The sequence below is a fragment of the Notamacropus eugenii genome, chromosome 1, assembly GCF_028372415.1.
Source record: "Notamacropus eugenii isolate mMacEug1 chromosome 1, mMacEug1.pri_v2, whole genome shotgun sequence".
NCBI classification, from domain to species: Eukaryota; Metazoa; Chordata; class Mammalia; order Diprotodontia; family Macropodidae; genus Notamacropus; species Notamacropus eugenii.
The window spans coordinates 287,634,118-287,642,202 of record NC_092872.1 but is presented as its reverse complement, the minus strand read 5'-3'; positions in this window follow the sequence as shown (position 1 = coordinate 287,642,202).

Below are 8,085 nucleotides of genomic sequence, written 5' to 3'. Positions count from 1 at the left end.
TTAAGATGACGCCACTGACTCTCAGCTGCCCTGTCTCCATTGTACTTAATCCAACAGCAATTGTGATTCTTCAGAGATCATGCTGATCCATTGTCCTCAGCCCAGGAAACAAGGAAAACCTGTGACAGGACACTAGTCTACAAGCCTTTCTCTTGATGGGGGAGGGGAGATGGAGATTCCTGTAAGCTCATCAGTTCTTGTACTGTCTATTTATCTACATCCCGTGTAATTCAATCAATTAACATTTATTAAGTACCTACTATGTGCCACTCACTAAGCTAAGCACTGGGCATATAAACCCCCTATTCCCAGGGACCAAGATGTAGTAAAGGAAATTGTGCCCTCTCTTTAGAGAAGAAACCATTTATAGTTACTTTCTTCTTGTTATATAGTCTCAGTAAACTGTCCTTTTCTAAAAGCTATGATAGCAATTGCTTAAATGAAACCAGGGCACTAATCGCAGAGTCAATCAATAGCATAGATAAGATAATAATCAGCTCTAGCAAATGATATTGGGGAGGGTACAATTGAATGGGGGTTCAAAGTGATACCATGAGAGAAAAGACACCCCTAGTCCCTCATGGCTACCCCTAGAACCCTGCAGGGGAGATAGAGTCAACCTTGTTCTGTAGACCCATCTTGTCAATGAAAGTGGGAGCTGGTTCATGGAACTAGATATGATAAATCATCAGCTGCCCAACTATGGCCTCTATACTCCTCACCAGTGACCTCATCTACAATTATTTTTGAAGGCAATCAGGGTTAAATGATTTACCCAGGGTCACACAGTTAATAATTGTCTGAGGTCATATTTTAACTCAGATTCTCCTGACTCCAGGGCTGGTGCTCTATCCACTGCACCTCCCAACCTCATCTACAATTGCCATTCTCTGGGGATCATGATGCCTTGTAGCTACATGACATCATCAGGCATATTGGTGTTAAAAGATGACTTTCTGCAGTCTATGACTCATCCTCCATTCCTTTCATCTTTTGTGAGGAATTTGTTATGAGCTCTGTGGATTCCAAGATTACAGGAAGAATACTATTTACCAGATAAACCCCAGAACAGATGTGCTGCTCAGTCTCAATTAACTTCCCATCTTAAGAGTCAGGCAAAGAAGGGACATGATTCTGATATAGCATTGGATTTCATCTTTAAAAGAAGTACAAAATTAAGGTAGCCAATTAAATGATTAACCAGATTGGAGAGCACGTCCTTCACACAGCTGGAGAACAGTGGGGGATTTCTGCTTCTAAGCACCTGCTGCTCGATGTGAGAGTGTATGAAAGAGCTCATCAGCTAAAGACTGTCACTGAGCAAGTGAGTTCAAACAACATCATGGCTATCAGGTTTAGGAAGCCACACTGGAAAGGGGGACAATTCTGCTAAAGGCTTGCAAAGTTGTCAAATCCTACCTGAGATCTGTGGGCTGTGGGTGGGCCTGAGCACAAAGCAGCTCTAGGAGCACCAATGGAGATGTCTTGAATTCACTGCTTTTTTTTTTTTTTTTTTTTTTTAGCAGCAAAGCAGGCCCTAGGACATCACGCCTCAAATTTCCAGATGGTTTCTCTGAAATTCTATTAGGCCAGGTCTTAAGTGCAAGTTTTTGAATTTGCTACCATTGACTTGAAGTTGTCACCAGACTTTGTTCTAGCTTGGCACATGTTCTGTGGGGGGCAGTAAGTCACTGGTGGAATGGTGACTCTTTTCTTAGAACCTTTGATTCTGAAACATTTCTTTCCATCAGAGTTCAATTAGAGGGTGTGGATGATAATGAATTCTACTGACATCGCCTCTACCAAAAGCATCAGAGACAGCCAGGTGTGATGGAAAGCACCCTGACCCTAAAAGTATCCTGAAAGGCATTCCCAGAATCACTCCTCACTGAACTAATCCTTTGAGCCTCAGTTTCCTCATATATAAAAATGGTAATAATTGTACTTGTACTGTCTGCCTTGCCACTTTATTGTGATGAACAAATGGGATAATAATGGATGTTAAAGAGTTTTCTAACCTTAGAGTTGCAAGATACAAATAACAGAGACCTTAGTGAGAAGCAAAATCAGAGTTTTCAAAACCTGGAAATTCCCTAACCAAAGGAGTTATATGAGCAACCAGAACACAGGTAAAATTGGAAAACTCTTATTTCAAACATTGGCCCACATGGAATCTCAAAGCCAGCAAGATTGTCAGTGGCATCTACTTCAATTGATACCCAAACAATACTTTAACATAATAGTTGATTATTTTATAGCACGTTAGGGTCTGCAAAACACTTTATGATGTTATTCCAGTTGTTACTCAAAGTGACACTACAAAGTAGATGCCATTATCTCTACTCAACAGATGAGGAAACTGAGACACAGGTGAAATGACTTGCCTAAGATAATATTGAGTGTGTGAGGCAGGATTCAAACTTGAATCTTCTGACTCCCAGTTCAGTCCTCTATCCACTGTCATCTAGCTGCTGAAATGACTAATCAGGGGGTCATCAGATTTCCAGGAGATCTTCAAGGCAGAGGGACCCACTATTGCTTTGAGCCCCTGGATAGATATCCAATTGCTGCCCATTAGTCACAACTGCAGTGGGAGACCCTGGTCATTTTAGGCTAAGGTTTTATCAGATTCTCCTATCAGATACATGATGTGTGTATCTCACTCAAAGTGAGAATCTGATAAGACCTTAACCTAAAATGGCCAGGGTCTCTCCTTGTATCCTGAGCCACGTCCAGTAATCCTGTTGAATATTTGACCACTGGACCCAGATGGCTCTGGAGAAGAAAGTGAGGCAGGTGACCTTGCATAGCCCTCCCTCACTCAAATCAAAGTCAACTGCAAGTCATGTCATCATCTTAATATTACGTCCTTCCAGCATGAAGGACAAACACAACAACAACAACTAGTCACAGCAAAGGATTTAAGAAATAAGATACAGTGGTGTTAACCCTGTACACAGCAGGAACAGCTGAGTTTTAAGTGGTGCCACATACTTTATATACATTATCTCATTTGAACCTCAAAACAAGAGTGAGTGAGTGTACCTGTGTGTGTGTTTGTGTGTTTATGCATGTGTGTGTTTCCTGGAGAAGATAGGATTGGGGACACGACATATGAATTTAAGGATTCAACGGATGATCTCAGTGAAGAGAGATTGTACTTGTTTTGCGTAATTTTACTGGTCAAAACTATTAGCAGTGAGGGAAAGTAAGAGAAAGGCAAATTTCCCCTTGACATAAGTGGGTATTTCTGGCACTACCCCAAGGGGGATGGGTTACCTTAGGAGGCAGTGGACTTACAATCTTTGGAAGTCTTCAAACAAAGGCCAGATATCCACTTGCTGGGTATGTTGAGAGGGGATGATTACTCAGATGTGGATTTGATTAGATATAATCTGAAATTAATTTTTTTTTAAATTGAGGAATGCAAAGAAATAGAAAAAAACAAATGAGAAAGATGAGATCTATTCAAGAAAAATGAAGATATCAAATTAATGTTTTATGCAAAAAATTATCATGATGAAAGACAAAAATGTTAGGTACTTAGAAGCAGAAGAGATTAAAAAGAGGTGGCAAGAGGGTACAGAACGACTATACAAGAAAGGTATTACTGATAACCATAATGGTGTGATTACTTATTTAGAACCAGACATTCTGGAAAATGGGATCAAGGAGGCCTTAGGAAACACTATTAATAATAAGCCTAGTGAAGGTGATGGAATTCCAGCCAAGCTATTTAAAACCCTAAAAGATGATGATTTTAAAGTACTGCACTCAATATGTCAGTAAATTTGAAAAACTCAACAGTGACCAATGGATTGGAAAAGATCATCTTATGCCCCTGTATGCAAGGTGGATTTTGTTATTCTTCTTAGATACTAGTTCCATGGTCATAACAATCTACTAGTTCCCAGTATTATAGATATTAGTTCCCAGGCTCATGACTTATAAGCAATCTCACCACACTTGTGCATCATATTATAATCTTAAGATAACATAAACTTTTGAGTTTAGTTGTTAACAGCCCAGTGCACATGTGCTGTGCTAAGTCATCATGATATTGCTAAAGTTAATGTAAAATTGTGAGGCATAAATTGCTGGCAAGATGCCTTCTTTATGTACATTTCTATGAATCAAGTGAGCACTGGTCAGTAAGAGAGAAATGAGGATGCACTGACCTAGGAGAATAAGCATGTGTGCATGCCTTGAGCACCCTCCCATCAAGGTTTAGGGGGATCCCATAGGGGGAACCCAAAGGAAGAATGGGAATGCACTGACCTAGGGGAATGTGTATGTGTGCAGGCCTTAACCAGCAGGGGGAATACACAAGCTGGAATATTGTGCTTGTCTCAATTAGTCCCAATCAAGACTTGGGGAATACTGTAGAAGTTGGTGCTCCCATTATCAGCAACCCCATTGAGAAAAAATAAAGTAATAAATTAACTCCTTACCATGTCTCCGATGCTGTCCTTCTGGCTACTCAGATCAAGAGTGAACCTGCAAGAAGCCAGAGCCCAAAAGCTCCAGTGGCTCCTGACCAATACATATTGTAGTCAGAACCTCCTATGTCTCCCATGTCCCATCCAAGCAGTCCCAATTCTAAAAAAGGGCAATGCCAAGGTATGTTCAAATCACCCAACAATTATGCTCATTTCACACACCAACAAAGTTATGTTTAAGATTCTGCAAGCTAGGCTTCACAGACACATGTGAACCAAGAATTACCAGAAGAGCTGGCTGGCTTTTGGAGAGGCAGAAGAACTAGAGATCAAAATGCCAACACTTACTAAATTATGGTGAAAATAAGGGAGTAGCAGAAAAACATCATATTTTTCATTTATTACATTAAAGCCTTTGACTGTGTGGATCACAACAAAACATGGCAAATCTTGAAAGAAATGGGAGTATTAGAGCATCTTACATGTCTCCTGAGGAACCTGGTGAAAAAGGAGAGTATAAAAGCTGGCTTGAAGCTTAAAAGACCATGATCTTAGCAACAGATCCCATCATTTCCCAGCAAAGAGAGGGAGAGGAAATGGAAGCAGTGTCAGAACTTATATTCGCAGACTCAAAAATCACTGTACATGATGCCTGTAGTCATGCAATTAAACATTGTTTGCTTCTTGGAAGGATAGATATGGCAAATCTGGACAGCATACAAAACAGCAGAGACATCACTTTGCTAACAAAGGTGCACATAGTCAAAGTTATGGTTTTTTCAGAACTTATGTACGGCTGAGAGAATTGGACTCTAAAGAAAACTGAGTGCCACAGATTTGACACTTTCAAACTGATGCTGAAGAAGAGTTTGGAGAGCCCCTTGGATGGCAAGGAGATGAAATCAGTCAATACATAAAGAAATTAATTCAGGCTATTCACTGGAAGGTCAAATACTGAAAATGAAGCTTATATACTTTGGCCACATAATGAGAAGATGGAATTCATTAGAAAAGACCCTGATGTTGGGAATGATTGAAGGGAAAAGGAGGTTGGCAGAGGATGAGAAGGATAGATAGGGTCATGTAAACAATGAAAATGAACTTGGACAAACTTCAAGAGATAAGAGGACAGAAGGGCCTAATGTGCTATGATCCACATGTTCACAAAGAGCCAGACATGACTCAACAAGAACAACAACAGCAATCTGAGTTCCCTTCCAACTCTGATATTCCCTGGTTGTTATTCCAGTCTTATCACCTTAGGAAACCGAGGTCATGTGCCTTAGCCACAATCACCTGACTAGTCAGAGGCCAAGGTAGAATTGACCTCAGAAAAGAGAGATCAACTCAGACCTTTCCCAATCAAAGATCCAACGTTCCTTTCCCCTCCATCATGCTGCCTCTCCAAAGGCACCTACATTCAAATTCTTGCTGCTCTGAAGGAATTACAAATCTTCATTACCCAAAGGAATGAATCTCTAATGGTGTTATTTCAGGCTCTGGCAGGAGGGGAGATATATTTAGGTGTAGGAGGCATACTCCTTAAAGCACACCATGTGGATGTCACCTATTCTGCCTACTAATAAGCCTAAATCTGTAAGAAAGGCACAACATATGGGGTGGACTTGTTTAGAATTTGCTGTTTCAAAATCCTGAAACTCTCTATCAGCAAGTTTCAAGCATGTTCAGACAATCTTCTCTTCTCTTCTCCTACTCATTCTTCCTTGGGAGGCAAGAGATCAATACATCTGGGCATGAAATTGAATAAGATCTGCCACTTATTTCTAACTGATCAAAAGTGTTCTGTTCTCTGCCTAGGGCAAGGAGCTGTTTAACACAGAAGAATTGGTGTGTGTGTGTGTGTGTGTGTGTGTGTGTGTGTTTATGTGTGTGTGTGTTTATAGTTGTATTCATAGTTTCATCTTTTTTTTCTTTTTAAGTTCTACCTCAAATGTTTGTGACATAAACAGACACATAAATTGAAATCATATAATTACTGTCATCAATTCAGAGTTATAGGCTGATTATTCTTCCCTCACAGATGCACCAGAGTTGGGACCATTGTTCTTTCCCAAGAGAATTTTGATGGCCTCTACATGATTCCATTTCTGTGAATAACTATCTCTGTTCTCCGGTACTCAAGCATACACAGACATAGACCATCCAGCTCAAAAGTACTGCTAGAAGAGCACAATATTCCCATCCCCAGGGATTTGCCAGAGCTGGGTCATCATCAGTTGCTCTCTGACTCACACAGGGCAATCTCTTTCTATAAACTGGTACTTCTAAAAGCAAAACAGCAAAATATACAAAACAGTACAAAACATACTAGAACTTGCAGTCATGTATGGAGCCATGAAACCTTTGAAATCTGTGCCTGATCATTTGACAACATTCCACAAAAGGTGAACCCCAATGACCAAAGGGAGTGATTGCTTCCAGTCAAGCTGTGGATTTATTAGCAGAGATTAGCCCAAGCAATGTCAACGGAAAAGACAGAAGCTCTAGTATTAGAAGTGCTTCTGTCCTTAATGAAATCTAAAAGACCAACATCCCAAGAGGTAAATGACAGTTTCTCATCCTCTTTCATCTTCCAAAGAACAACCAGTCCAATGATGGACTGCCTGGAGAAGGCCAAGCAAATGATGGCTGTGACAAAGACCCACCATGAGTTTCTTGATTCTTTAGAATTTATCAGATCCTTCTTGTGTACATGGTTATAGTATCAGACATGGAGGCTATGGGAGTATGCTCAAGGCAAGGATAAAGTTAAGAAGTCATAGCTAAGGATGTTTTTTCCTCTCACCACCCATGTCTAACAGAAATGGAGACTTGTCTAGAAGGTTGAAATATCAGGTCCAGGTTCTGACTGGATATAAGATGCCAAGAAAGTGCCACATTAGGTATCAGAGACAAATTTAGCTATATCAACAAACATTTGTTAAGCATCTTCCATTTTCCAGGAACTATTTCCATGTAGTCTTTCCCATTAGAATTGAAACTGTGCTAGGGCAGGGACCATTGCCTTTCTTCCTATCCCCAGAGCTTAGCACAGTTCCTGGCACAGAGTGAATTAATAAATGTGTGCTGATCACTTAATCCATGGCAGAAATGTTCCATTTCGGTGATACTTCAAGACTTCCCTGGACCCTTCCCCAGGAAAATGGCCAGTCTCTACAAGTCCTCCCACTTCCATTCACAGATACACAACAAAGAACCTCCCTCTTGGCCACCTTCATAGGATAAACACAGAGGTCCTTTAGCTCAAAGGAATATCAGGATAACTTTACCCATCGGAATGATTTGAGGGTAAGTCTACTGGGGCTCAGAGGTCTGGGGGTGGTAGAAAGGGCAGAAGTTTTAAAAAAGATGGGCATAGAGAAAAGAATTCTGGGCTTGGAATATGAAAAACCTGGGTTCCAAAACTTCCTCTGACATTTCCTAGCTATGTGACCACAGGCCAGTCACTTAGCCTCTGAGACTAAATTTCATCATCCACAAAATGAGGATAATACTTGTAGTGATCTGTTTCATCAGGAAGTTGTGAGGTTCAAATACAAAGATACAAATAAAACATGGCCTTAAAGGTTCAAGTGCCCCACAGACGTATCAGCTATTATTATCATCATTCCCGATGAATGTGGTT